At 41.2% G+C, this 14,217-nt stretch overlaps 1 non-coding gene across 1 annotated transcript; it reads right to left on the bottom strand.

The window, feature by feature from the left end:
• Positions 1 to 9,549: 9,549 nt before the first annotated feature.
• Positions 9,550 to 9,634, bottom strand: TRNAQ-UUG. Its single transcript has one exon. It is a non-coding gene; the product is annotated as a tRNA-Gln (tRNA).
• Positions 9,635 to 14,217: the final 4,583 nt, after the last annotated feature.

Below are 14,217 nucleotides of genomic sequence, written 5' to 3'. Positions count from 1 at the left end.
TCTCTCTCTCTCTTTCTTTCTTTCTCTCCCCCTCCCCAAATCTCTCTCTCTCTCTCTTTCTGTGTCTCAAAATAAATAAACTTAAAAATAAAATAAAATCTTTAAATAAAAAATAAAGTCTACTTCATCTGATATTAATATAGTAATCCTTACTTTCTGTTGATTAATGTTTGCATACTATATTTTTTCCATCCTTTTACTTTCAATCTGCCCATATCATAATATTTGAGTTATGTTTCTTTTAGGTAGCATATTTCCATATTTTTCACTCATTCTGATAATCTATGTCTTAATTGGTGTATTCAGACTCTACATTTAATTGTTGATGCATTAGGACTTAAATATGCCATTTTATTTTGTTTGTTTTTTGTTTTTCTTCTTTGTTTTTCAACTTTCTGTTTTCTTTTCCTGTCTTCTTGTGGGTTACTTGGACATTTATTAGAATTCCATGTTGATTATCTGTAGTGTTTTGTGGTGTATATCTTTGTATATACATTTTAGCAGGCATCCTAAGTCTTACATTACATATACATAACGTATCACGGGCTACTAGGGTTGTTACTTTACCAGTCTGAGGGTAGCATAGAAACTTTACTCCTTTTATGTCTCTTTATCTTCCCCCATTTATAATTGTCTTAAAGACTTCCTCTATATACATTTAGAATTACAACAGACAATGTGATAATTTGTTTTAACTATTAAGTATAATTCAGAAAACTCAAGAGGAGAAATAAAGCCTATTGTATTTAGCCATATTATTTGTGTGTACTGTGTTCTTCCTTTCTGATATTCCAAAATTCCTTTCTATCATTACATTTCTGTTTAGAGAACATCCATTACTCATTCTTTTTTTTTTTTTAAGATTTTAATTTTGGGGCACCTGGGTGGCTCAGTTGGTTAAGGGTCAACTCTTGATTTTGGCTCAGGTCATGATCTCTTGGTTGTGAGACCAAGCCCCATGTGGGCTCTGCTCTGGGCATGGAGCCTGCTTGAGATTCTTCTCTCTCCTTCTCCCTCTGGCCCTCCCCCATGCCCTCTTTCTCTTTCTCTCTCTGTCTCTAAAAAAAGGTTTTATCGTTTAAGCCATCTCTACACGCAATGTGGGGCTTGAGTTTACAACCCCAAGATCAAGAGTCGCATGTTCCACCGACTGAGCCAGCCAGGTGCCCCCCATTAGCCATTCTGTAGGGCAGGTCTGCTAGCAACAAATTCTCTTAGATTTCCCACATGAGAGAATGTCTTGATTCTCCTTCATTCCCCAAAGATTTTTTTGCTGGATATAGGATTCTGGGTTGACAATTCTTTTTTTCAAAACATGTAAAACATCGTGCTACTTCCTTCTGGCCCCCATGGTTTCTGATGAGAAATAAGCTGTTATTCAAATTGTTTTTTTTCCCCAAAGGCAAGGTTTTGTTTCTCTTCAGCTGCTTTCAAGATGTTTCCTTTCTTTTTGTTTTTCATCAATTTAACAATTATGTGTCTTTGTGTGGGCTTCATTTCAGTTTGTTTTGTTTGGAGTCTGAGTATGATTCTTGAATCTGATTTGTAGGTTTGTGTCTCTGGCCAAATTTGGGACACTTTCAGGTTTTTTGGAGTACTTTTTCAGTTTTTCCCACTTTTTTTTCTTTCTGTGGCTCTGATGACATGGATGTTATAGGTATACAGGTATTTGAACACCTCTTCTTTTTCTTCTCAGTCTATTTTCTGTCTGTTGTCCAGATTGGATAATTTCTGTTGTTCTATCTTCCAGTTCATGGATTCTTTTCTCTGTCCTTGCCATTCTGCTGTTGAACCCATCCACTGAAGTTTTTTTTTTAAGTTTATTTATTTATTTTTGAGAAAGAGAGAGAGAGACAGCACAAGCAGAGAAGAGGCAGAGGGAGAGGAGTAGAGAGAATTCCACACAGGCTCCGTGCTGTCAGTGTGAAGCCTGACATAGGGCTCGATCTCACAAACCACAATATCATGACCTGAGATGAAAAGTCAAGAGTCAGACACTCAACCAACTGAGCCACCCAGGTGCCCCTTAATCTTGATTATTATATGTTAAGTTCTAAAATTTCTGTTTGTTTATTTAATTCTTTATGTCTCATTTTTTTCTGAGATTTTCTCTTTCTTCATTTGTTTCAAATATGTTTGTAATTGCTTGCTGAAGCTGTATGTCATAGGTGCTCTCAAATCTTTGTCAGGTATTTCTAATATCTTTTTAAAAAATTGTTAATGGTTATTTTTATTTTGAGAGAGAGACAGAATGAGAGTGGGGGGAGGGGCAGAGAGAGGGGGAGACACAGAATCAGAAACAAGCTCCAGTCTCTGAGCTGTCAGCACAGAGACCGACAAGGGGCTTGAACTCACAATCTGTGAGATCATGACCTGAGCCGAATTCAGACTCTTAACCAACTGAGCCATCCAGGCACCTCTCTAACATCTTTTTAATCTCAGTGTTGCAATTATTGATCGTCTTTTCTCATTTAGTTTGAGATCATCCTGGCTGTGTTTTGTTTTGTTTTGTTTTGTTTTAAGTAGGCTTCATGCCCAGCGCAAAGCCCAATGCAGGACTTGAACTCACGACCCTGAGATCAAGACCTGAGCTGAAATCAAGCAACGGACACTCAACCAACTGAGCCACCCAGATGCCCCATCCTGGTACTTGATATGATGAGTGATTTTCAGTCAATGTCTGGGCATTTTCATATTATTTTATGAGATGCTATACTTCGTTAAATATTTTTTTAAACTTTATTTATTTAAGCAATCTCTACACCCAACGTGGGGCTCAAACTCACAACCCTGAGATCAAGAGCCGCATGCTCCACCAACTGAGCCAGCCAGGTGCCTGTAACACTTTCATTAAACCTTCTGTTTTTGCCGGCTTTCTCTGACCTGTGTAGAGGAGCAAGTGGTATGGCTCCTTCATTACTTTCAGGTGGCAGTAGATGTCCAGGTTCTCCATTTGACTTCTGTTTACACCTAAGCTGGGAGCGCCTTGTTACTGCCACATAAGGGTGGAAGCTGTGGGTCCCCACACTAGTCTCCACTGACATAATGGGGATTGGAGGAGGGACCATCGCTGGCCAGCTATGATGAAAGTCTGGACTTCTTACTTGGCCTTCTCTGACACCACCTAGTTTGCGATGTTGAGGCCTCATTACAGCCTGGTAAGTCTAGGTCTACTAGTCAACCTCTGTTGGCATGACTGGGGACGAGGGTCACGTTTTTTTCCCATGGTGTTGGGCTGGAATAGAGTGGTATTGTCTACAAGTTTTCTGACTTTCCAGGCTGCCCCTTGCCTGGTCTTTTGGCTAAAGAGAGCAGAGTTAACTGCTTGGACATTTGTTTCTGTACTGGTTGCTGTTTATGGGTTGTCAACTTCTTTAGCTCCAAGGCTGGAATATATGAAGCGAAAGAAATATCCAGGAATATCACCATTGTGTCATCCCTTGGGGCCTGAAGACCCTAGCTGGTGTCTTTTCTTCTCTGGACCTTTCATTGTATTTTGATGTTTGCCTGATATGTAATATCTAGGGTGTTTATTTGTATTGAGCAGGCGAAATTGGGAGAAGTATGTCTATTCCATCTTCCAAGAAACAGAAGTCTCCTATTTTATTTTGGTTGCCACGTCTATGCGTTTTTAAAAAAATGTTGGCTCCTTTATTTATTTTTTTAGGGTATTTATTTATTTTGAGAGAGAGAGGGAGCTAGCAAGTAAGGAGGGGAAGGGCAGGGAGAGAGAGACAGAGAGAGAGAGAGAGAGAGAGAGAATCCCAAGAAGGCTCGAAGGCTCCTCACTGCCAGTGCAGAACCCAATGGGGGGCTCGAATTCACGAACTGTGAGATCATGACCTGAGCTGAAACCAAGAATAGGACACGTAACTGACTGAGCCATCCAGGTGCCCCTCTGTTTATTTTTTGAAAGATTTTATTTTGAGTAATTTATACACCCAACACAAGGCTTGAACTCACAACCTCAAGAGCAAGAGTCACATGCTTGATTGACTGAGCCAGGCCAGTACCTCAGTCTGTGCTTATTTTGATATCTATCTATCTATCTATGTATCTATCTATCATCTATCTATCATCTATCATCATCATCATCATCATCATCATCATGTATCTATATCTCTAAAGAAAGCCATCTAATGAAGCTACAGCTAGAGTTTTTTTCCCTGCCCTTTAGGAAGTAGAGATATAAGCCATCATTGCAGTTACTTTAAAGGTGTGCTCAAATCATTAAAAGCAGATGTTCAATACATCTTTGTTGATGTTAATGGTGTTCCTATCATTAAACTTATTTTTTAAGTGCAATCTGAGTAATATACCTCCTTTATATTCTGTCATAAGTTGTGGTTGGAGAAAGAATAACCTAGATAGGGTAGCCAAATGGTGTCTGCAAGAATACTAAACACAGTGAATAAGCCTCGGAGGCCCTAATTTTGAAAGAACATAATGTATAATGTGCAACCATAAGAATTTCTACCTTGTATTAGATTTCACTGTTGGTATGTATAAAAGTTCTGCTGTAACATAATGATACAATTTATTTAACTGGAAAAAAAAGATAGCCCTATATCTGGTATTTTGTACCAGTCAACAAGCTCAAATGGAAGACTGTCAAAACCAGAACCTGGCAACCTCAGAACCTTATGAGGGAGAGTCAGACCCACTGGAGCAGGGCAGGTAATCTGGGAAGTGTCCAGGAAGTTAAATTCAATAAGCACTTATCATGCAACGAGGGGACATCTGGACCAGTGTAAAACACTGGCCAAGTCTAACAACAGGCACTAAGTAAACAGGTCATTGGCATCAGAGGGATCTCACTTGGAGGGATGGTAGGTGTGTCCCCAGGTAGCCTCGAAGAGCTCACTGATAGAAGCATTTGGCGATAATCAAAACACTGGAATGAATATGAGTATCAGGAAACAGAGGAGATTGAAGTTCAACCAGAGATAACACAGAGACAGAGATGACAGGAGCACAGGTCTAGAGGTGTTAGGATTCTGAGATGACTAAATCAGGTATGCAGAAATAAGGGAACAAGATGAAGCCCAAGTTAAAAGAAACAGTGTGATGGGGCACTTGGGTGTCTCAATCGGACGAGTGATCACCTCTTGATTTTGGCTCAGGTCATGATCCCAGGGTTGTGGGATCAAGCCCCACATCAGGCTCTGTGCTGAGTGTGGAGCCTGCTTAAGATTCTCTCTCTCCTTCTCCCTCGCCTCTGCCCCCCAAATTGTGCTCACTCTCTTAAATAAATAAATAAATAAATAAATAAATGCAAATTTTAAAAAAATTAAAAGAAGGCAAGAGTTTAGTTATCAGAATCTGAGTTCAAGGAAGTTAGACGTTTCCTTCTACTCGAGCCACGTTATGTAAACCTTATATACCAACCCACTCAAACTTGTGCTGCGTTTGGGAGGCCTCTGCACTCACTCTGTCTTGAGGATTTCTTTTCATGTTTGACTCAGTTTACTCAGCTATCCTTTCCTTCTTAGTTTATTGTTTGCATTTATTTTGTTTTGTTTTGCCTTTAGTTTGGTTCCAGACTTAAGTGCTCATACTATATTGAACTAACTAGAATGTTGCCTCTGTAGCTATACACACTGCCCTGCCTTTGGTTCGTGGCACCTTCCAGGATGCCAAGAGTGCCTGGCTGTGCTCTCGGGCTTTTCATATCACACGAGGGGGCTGTGTTTGCAGTTGGAGTCTAAGTAAGCCAGTCAGGCAGGTCATCTCACTTGCCTCCTATCTTTTAAAAAAAATTTTTTTACTGTTTATTTATTTTTGAGAGAGAGAGAGACAGAGAGAGAGAGAGAGAGAGAGTGCAAGTGGTGAGGAAGGGCAGAGGGAGAGGGAGACACAGAATCCGAAGCAGCTTCAGGCTCTGAGCTCTCAGCACAGGGCCCAACGTGGGGCTCAAACTCATGAACTGTGAGATTATGACTTGAGCTGAAGTCAGACGCTTAACTGACTGAGCCACCCAGGCGCCCCCCTGCCTCCTACTATCTTTAAAGCTCAATACAAAATGAAGGGGCACCTGGGTGGCTCAGTCAGTTAAGCCTCCGACTTCAGCTCAGGTCATGATCTCACAGTTTGTGGGTTCGAGCCCTGAGTCAGGCTGTCTGTTGTCAGCACAGAGCCTGCTTTGGATCCTCTGTGTCCCTCTCTCCCTGCCCCTCCCACACTCACACGTACTCTCTCTCTCTCAAAGATAAATTAACATTAAAAAATAAATAAAATTTAAACTTAAATAAATACTACTTGGAAGTAATAATTGTTGTTAAATCACTCTTGCACATTTTTTAAATGTGTATTTATTTATTTTTGAGAGAGAGAGAGAGAGCGCATGCGCTGAGCAGTAGAGAGGCAGAGAAAGAGGGAGAGCGAGAATCCCAAGCAGGCTCTGCACCATCAGCGCAGAGCCTAATGCAGGGTTTGATCCCACAAAATGAGATCATGACTCAAACCAAAACCAAGAGCTGGACACTTACTGACTGAGCCACCCAGGTTCCCCTTGCACATTTTTGACAGGACTCTACACTGAATAGAAAAGCTATATACAACAATAATCAGTTTATTAATGCAGTGTTGTAAGAACATTTCTCATACTCTCTCTCTCTCAAATTAAAAAAAAAAAAAGACCATTTCTCATGGAATGCCCAAGATAGACGTAAGATTGCGTATAGGCTCTTGTCTTGGAATATCCAGACACCGGTGGGAAATGCTTAATGAATGGACGAAGGACAGCAAAAATGGAGGGCTGCTTGTTTACAAAGAGCACCAAGTGAACAGCATCTTGGTCTAAGCATGGGTGAAAGGTAAATCATTAAAAGCCTATGCTTTCAGAATCAGCTTCCTTTCCAAGCTCTTTCTGCACCAAAGGGCTAGAATCTTCCTGCCAAAAACGATGGAGACCCAAACAGCAACTCTCACCTGTAGGGCCTTGTTGCATCGTTCTTGCCTTAATAGGAATGATATTAATTTACACATCTCAGACAAACTTGATCCACATCAAGCCCTCATTCATCCCTTGTATCTGTTTCCAGGACTTCTTGCCTCGGTTCTAGTATTTGACACCCAAACTTTTAATTTGGTTTCTATCACTTGTAGCATATCTTTGCCTGAGTTCCAAGTCCATTCTGGCCAGTGGTGTTCCAGAACTGCTCTCTATTCTAACTGTATACTTTCCTAAACCTTCACTCTTCTCTGAGTATCTCATTTTGGCCACCATCTGGCTCTGCAGACCTATGGTATCTTGACCTGGCTTTAGACATTCAATTTTGCCATAACCATCTACTCTTGGGATCTTCACCAGATATGACCTATTTGTGTGTCTAGCTTTCTTGAACACCTAGAATTGGCTTATGTTTTCCAGTCCAAGAAATTTGTCCTGGTCTTTGATATTGTCAGCTTCCATGTTCGTAGTCTCAGTACAGGGCCAACAAGGCTTTGGTTGTACAGTAAGCAAATTGCACGGTGAGGGTGCTCCTCTGTTCTTTCAGCATTCGTACTGATGACCTTGCCTCCTATTTCAGGGACTCCCACTTCATTTACCCTTCCTGTGTCTGTACTCTTTGGTTATCTCATGTTTCCAATTTTTCTAGATCCCTCCTCTCCCACAAATATTATCTAGTGTTCTGTCCTAATTTCTCACTTATATATTTTTCATAAGCGAATTCATGTTAATAGTTATCTGACCATCCCTTTGCCCCCTGAAAATCTGTATGCACTTTACATGGTGATCTTATCTAGAAAATAGTTTTACCTGAAAGAGGCACTCTAGTTGGGTAGGGGGATTGTTAAGTAAGAAAATAGGCCATTATGGAGGGGCTTCTGGTGTCTGAGACCCTGGGGCTCCCCATTCAATCACATTAGCCTATGTATGTGTTAAATTAATTGTTTGTATTTTTAAATGTGGTAAAAGAACCCATGACAAAATTTACTGACTTAACTGTTTTTAAGTGTATGCTTTAATAGTGCTAAGTATATGGGGCACCTGGGTGGCTCAGTTGGTTGAGCATCTGACTTTGGCTCAGGTCATGATCTCGCTGTCCGTGAGTTCAAGCCCCACATCGGGCTCTGTGCTGACAGCTCAGAACCTGGAACCTGCTTCAGATCCTGTCTCTCCCTCTCTCTCTTCTCCTCCCTTGCTCACGCTCTCTCTCTCTCTCTCTCTCTCTCTCAAAAATAAATAAACATTAAAAATTTTTTTTAAAATAGTGGTAAGTATATTCACATCATTATACAATGGATGTCCACAACTTTTTCATCTTGCAAAACTGCAACTATAGAGTCATTAAATAGCAACTCCCTTTTTCCTGCCTCCCTCCAGCCCCTGGCAACCACCATTAGTAACATATCTACTGTTTTAAAAGAACCTTTTATTTTTTTAAGTTTATTTATTTATTTTGAGAGAAAGAGAGCTTGGGAGGAAGCTCAGACAGAGGAAGAGAGAGAGAATCCCAGGTGGGCTCCCCACTGTCAGTGCTGAGCCTGATGCGGGGCTCAAACCCACAAATCGTGAGATCATGACCTGAGCTAAAACCAAGAGTTGGATGCTTAACTGACTGAGCCACTGAAGCGTCCTGAGTAATGTATCTACTTTTGGATGGGGTTGGCCTCTGCTTATATAACAGGCTCAATCTGGATTTATTTTATTTTTTAATTGATTTATTTTGAGAGCGTGAGTGAGCACCAGTGGGGGAAGAGCAGAGAGAGAGAATCCCAAGTGCCGACAGCATGGAGCCTGATGCAGGGCTCAGTCCCACGACCCTGAGATCATGATCTGAGCAGAAATCAAGAGTCAGATGCATAACCAACTGAGCCACCCAGGCACCCCTCAATCTGGATATTAAAGGAAAGCTACACCCTGTTTTTCTTTTTAACCCCAAATGATAGAGTTATGGTAGAGCCAGGGATCAACTCTACCAATTCTACTCCAACAGTCAGGAATGACCCAAGTAACCCTCCCATTTGCCCCATTTGAAAATGGCCGGTTTTGAAATTTGATGAGCTTTAGAAGCAAAAACAAATGATGTGGAAGTCCACTTTTTTTAAATGTTCCCTTGAATCTTGAAAGCACCATGATTTTTTTCTCTAAATTGTTACAACTCAGCTAATTATCAACCCTAGGTCTTTCCTCCTCTCTTCATGCCCTTCATATTTTCAGAATATAAAGGCAACAAGAGAGGTTTTAAGGTGTTAAATACATTTCAATGATATAAAATGATACCGTTAACTCCATTCAGGCATCAGTATAAACTAAGATAGCCTTTTATAGGTGTTTTACTGTTGAAATAAAATGAGAAGATAAATATCCCTGAATTAATACAGAAGTGCCTTTCATATTAAGGAAAGAAGAGAATCCCAAGCAAATTGAGGGAAAGTTTGCCTGTCTATAGGGTTTGACTTCTTTTCATTTATTTATTTTCATTTATTTTTAAAAAAATATTTATTTATTTTTGAGAGCAAGACAGAGTGCAAGCAAGGAGGGGCAAAGAGAGGGAGACACAGAATCCGAAGCAGGTTCCAGGCTCTGAGCTGTCAGCACAGAGCCCGATGTGGGGCTCAAACCCACGAGCCGTGAGATCACGACCTGAGCCAAAGTCAGATGCTTAACCAACTGAGCCACCCAGGCACCCCTATAGGGTTTGACTTCTGAGCCTTTAATCCAGTGACAGAAGCTCTGAATGACTTGCGCATATTACAGTCCCAGAGGAACATGAGCAAATCCCTACAGCCAGGAAAAGGCTTTGAGATGAGAATGGTACAAAGGTTTCACTCGGTCATAAACAGACCTTTGTCAGATGCGTTAGTTTCGTCTTGTATTATCTTAAATTAAATGGTTATGATTTGTCTACCATTCCAAGAAGATTTCTAATAGTAAACTCTCTCACACATGAATACCACCTATGTTCATTTTCTACTGGCCTACATGTTCTTCAAGAGGTTCATTTTGACTCATTTTTCCAAAGCAAAATCACACACGCCCTCCAATGCTTATTGTGGATTCACCCTGGGGTATTCAGAAACATGAAGACTGCTTCCCATGGCCTACACTTTGGTACATGGGTGGCATCAGGGCAAGGGTCATTCAACAGAATGGGATTCCAGAAGGTGAGGAATCAGATATTAAAGTTCAATGCAGAGAATGGGTTAGAAGTCCAAGATGTTAAGCAAAGTGTGAGGGACCCCACAGTTGTTGTTTTTGTTGTTGTTTTTAAGTAAGCTCTATGTCCAGTGTGGGGCTTGAACTCACAACCCCAAGATCAAGAGTCAAGTGCTCTAACGAGTGAGCCAGCCAGGTACACTGTGACCTTGCAGTTCTTAAAGGAGAAGATTTAAGAAGGGTCCCCAATCCAGAAAGACATGGAATTTGAAGAGCAGTGGCCATGGGTACCTCACAGCTTTCTTATGCCTCAGTTTTATTATCTATAAAATAACAGAATTAGATTAGTCAGTGTTACGGTTTGTATTGTTTGCCTCAACTTTTTGAGGCTGAAATCCTAACTACCAGGAACAGAGAATGTGGCCTTATATAAAAATAAGATCATTGAAGATGTAATTGGTTAATCCGAGGTCATACTGAAATATAGTGGACCTTTAATTCAACACGAGTGATGCCTTTATAAAAAGAGAAGAAAGAAACACGGGGGGGAACTCCTCTGTGTACGCAGAGATTACAGTTATGAACCTGCAAGCCAAGGAATCCCTGAGGCTATCCAAAACTGGAAAAGACCAGAAGAATCCTCTCCTACGGGCTTTGGAGTATGAGAGAATAATTTCCCATTGTTTTCAGCCATCTAGTTTATGTTACTTTTCCGGCACAACATCGGAGTGCTCTGTCCCTACCAGCACTTCTTAAATTCTGATTTAGAAAAGTATTTCTCGTGGATATTATAGGCATGTTTGGTATCTACTGAAATGCAGATTGGCTGTTCCAGGTAGCTCAGTGAAATATACATTGATCATCACTTTCCAAAGCTCATTTTGGAGAAAGCCACATCTTGCCTATAAAGGGATACTTTGTTCATATCCACGTGGAGAAAGCGGTGTTTCCAGACTGAGATGTTATGCTGGAAGATAACATGCGGGTTCCAGAGGCAAAAATCAGTGCTTTTTCAGAATACCTTAAGCGGGTGTTGGTGATATAGTGGTGAGCATAGCTGCCTTCTGAAATGGCTTAATGCAGGGGAAGGAAGGAAAGTAAACGACTCACATGAAGTAAACTAGGAAACAAGAGTGGTAAGAGCCTAAGTCTGCAGTCATGGAAAGGAAATTGGAAGTGCTAAGAGAAGAACAGACTCCTTTTTATTTGAGTCATTGTGTATTCCGTCAAAAAAGACCCAATTCAGGGTTCAGAATAAGAAGGTATAAGATGGAATGCGTGCAGATGTAACCAGGGGAATAAATACAAGAGTTATCTTCCTTCACCCTGATTCATAATAGGAATTAACGATGACAAGGAAGCAAAAAGATGCACTATATAGCTGGTTGGCAATGTGTGTTTTAACCTTGACAAAAAGTAGCCCCAAGTATTTCAGCATTTAATTATGTATTCATCAACAAAGCTCAGTGGGCAAGAATCTCTGTGAAAGTCTTCACAAATGAAAGGATATTGTTAGAAGTGTTACCAAACTAAGAGTAATGCCTTGTTGGAGAAATTATTTTATAAACTAAGAAAACATTTTTGGCAACAAACAAATGATGATAAGGAAGCAAATGATGGAGATGATTATTGCGAGAAGCAACCTGCCATATGAGAAAGAAGGAAATCCTGCCATTTGCAGCAATGTGGATGGAACTGGAGGGGATTATGCTGAATGAAATAAGTCAGCCAGAGAAAGACAACTACCATATGTTTTCACTCCTATGTGGAACTTGAGAAACTTAACAGAAGACCATGGGGGAGGGGAAGGCGAAAAATAGTTACAAACAGAAAGGGAGGGGGGCAAACCATAAGAGACTCTTAAATACAGAGAACAAACTGAGAGTGGATGTGGGGGGTGGGGGAGAGGGGAAATGGGTGATGGGCATTGAGGAGGCACCTGTTGGGATGCGCACTGGGTGTTGTATGGAAGTGATGAATCACGGGAATCTACCCCCAAAACCAAGAGCACACTGTACACAGTGTATGTGACCCAACTTGACAATAAATTATATTAAAGAAAAAAAGAAGAAGAAGCAAGCTGCCATAGTCCCCGAGCGATCCTGCATGCTCTCGCTGGATAGGCCAATACCGCACAGCCCTCACCGCTCACTACCTGGGCCATTTCTCAGGGTTGTGTTTTCAGCACACAACCCTGAGAGATGAGGCAAAGGGGACCAATGCAAACATGCAGAGGCTCACGTTGCTAGCTGTGCTGCGAGTAAAAGCTCTTTATCCCCGAATCTATAGTCTCATGTCTTCTGCCAGCATGCACGAGCCTGCCAGCATCCAAAAGCTGATTTGTTAGCCTGCAAGTAGCCGAAAATCCCAGACCTGACACTAATAAGATAAGCTGTCTCTATCTGCTGTGGTTGCTAATAGTAATAGATAATATTAATTAGAAACTAATAACAACACCGCTTATTGAGGGTTTACAATGTGCTGGGCACTGCTCTACGCACTTGATATAAATTATCTCACGTTGTACCTACAGTAATCTTACTAAGAAGTCAAATGACTTGCCCATCCAAGGTCACATACTCTCAAGCTGTTCTGACAATGATCACTACTGTCCTTTCTTCTTTGCTAACATCCTCCTTTACTCCTTATTTCTGCCTTCTTGTTGTAAGTCCTTGTTCTGACAATCAAAAAGGCTAATAATGAAAAAATAATAAATAGATAAAAATAATGCAAAACTCACTGCCTGAGAAAGCTCTTTTGTATTTCACCTTTCTCCTTCTTGGTATAGTGATGAATAGCCTAGACTCTGGAGCCAGTCTTTACTCACTAGCTGGGTGAATGTGGTGGGCAAGTTATTTAATTAATCTCTCTCTTTAAAAACATTAAAAAAAACATTTATTTATTTATTGAGAGAGACAGAGCACGAGTGGGGGAGGGGCAGAGAGAGAAGGAGAGACAATCTGAAGCAGGCTCCAGGTTCTGAGCTGTCAGCACAGAGCCCGACGTGGGGCTCAAACCCATGAAACGTGAGAGCATGACCTGAGTCAAAGTTGGACGCCCAACCAACTGAGCCACCTAGGCACCCCTTAATCCCTTTGTCTTCATTTCCTCATTTGTAAAATGAAGGATAATAACAGTACCTATCTAATAGGGTTGTTGTGAGTCTCAAGTGGGTCAATATATGTACAGGGTTTGCAGTAAGTGCCCAGCACATAGTAGCAGTTAAACTAAAATTCACTATTCTTGGGGCTTCTCGGTGGCTCAGTTTGTTGAGTTTGACTTCGGCTCAGGTCATGATCTCACAGCTCGTGAGATTCATCCCCGAGTTGAGCTCTCTGTTGACAGCTCGGAGCCTGGAGCCTGTTTTGGATTCTGTGTCTCCCTCTCTCTCTGCTCCTCCCCCGCTTATGCTCTGTCTCTCTCCTCTCTCTCTCTCTCTCTCAAAAATAAATAATCATTAAAAAAAAGAATCATGCTAAATCATAAAGTGTGGGTAGCATTTACTCTGACAGAAGGGGAAAAGGTGAAGACTCTATATTTAACACTCTCGTTTCTTTACTTCTTTCCCATATGTAGACTCATTTTGTCTTTGTGGCAGGCCCTTAGGGGAGACAGAGAAGACATTCTTATTCCAGCACATACATATAACCTAATGCACAGAGTGGTACACAAGTTGCCCAAGGTCTAGAGCCAGTAGGTGGAATGAACTTACCACTTACTCCTCCACTTCCAGCAGATCCTCTGGTGCAGGGAGTTTACACCTGTTCATCGTGACTCTCATATAGATATAAGATGAACACGTGTTAAAGATTTTACTTAACTCATTATCAATGAATGAGACAAACTGGTCAGATGTTCCAACTAGTTCAAAGGAGTGGTCAAACATGCACGCATCTGTATGGATTTAAGAAATGTTGAATTTATTTTTTTTTTATTTTTTTTTCAACGTTTATTTATTTTTGGGACAGAGAGAGACAGAGCATGAACGGGGGAGGGGCAGAGAGAGGGGGAGACACAGAATCGGAAACAGGCTCCAGGCTCTGAGCCATCAGCCCAGAGCCCGACGCGGGGCTCGAACTCACGGACCGCGAGATCGTGACCTGGCTGAAGTC

Source organism: Leopardus geoffroyi, chromosome X (genome assembly GCF_018350155.1).
Source record: "Leopardus geoffroyi isolate Oge1 chromosome X, O.geoffroyi_Oge1_pat1.0, whole genome shotgun sequence".
Classification (NCBI taxonomy): Eukaryota; Metazoa; Chordata; class Mammalia; order Carnivora; family Felidae; genus Leopardus; species Leopardus geoffroyi.
This window is presented reverse-complemented; position numbering and strand designations above follow the sequence as displayed.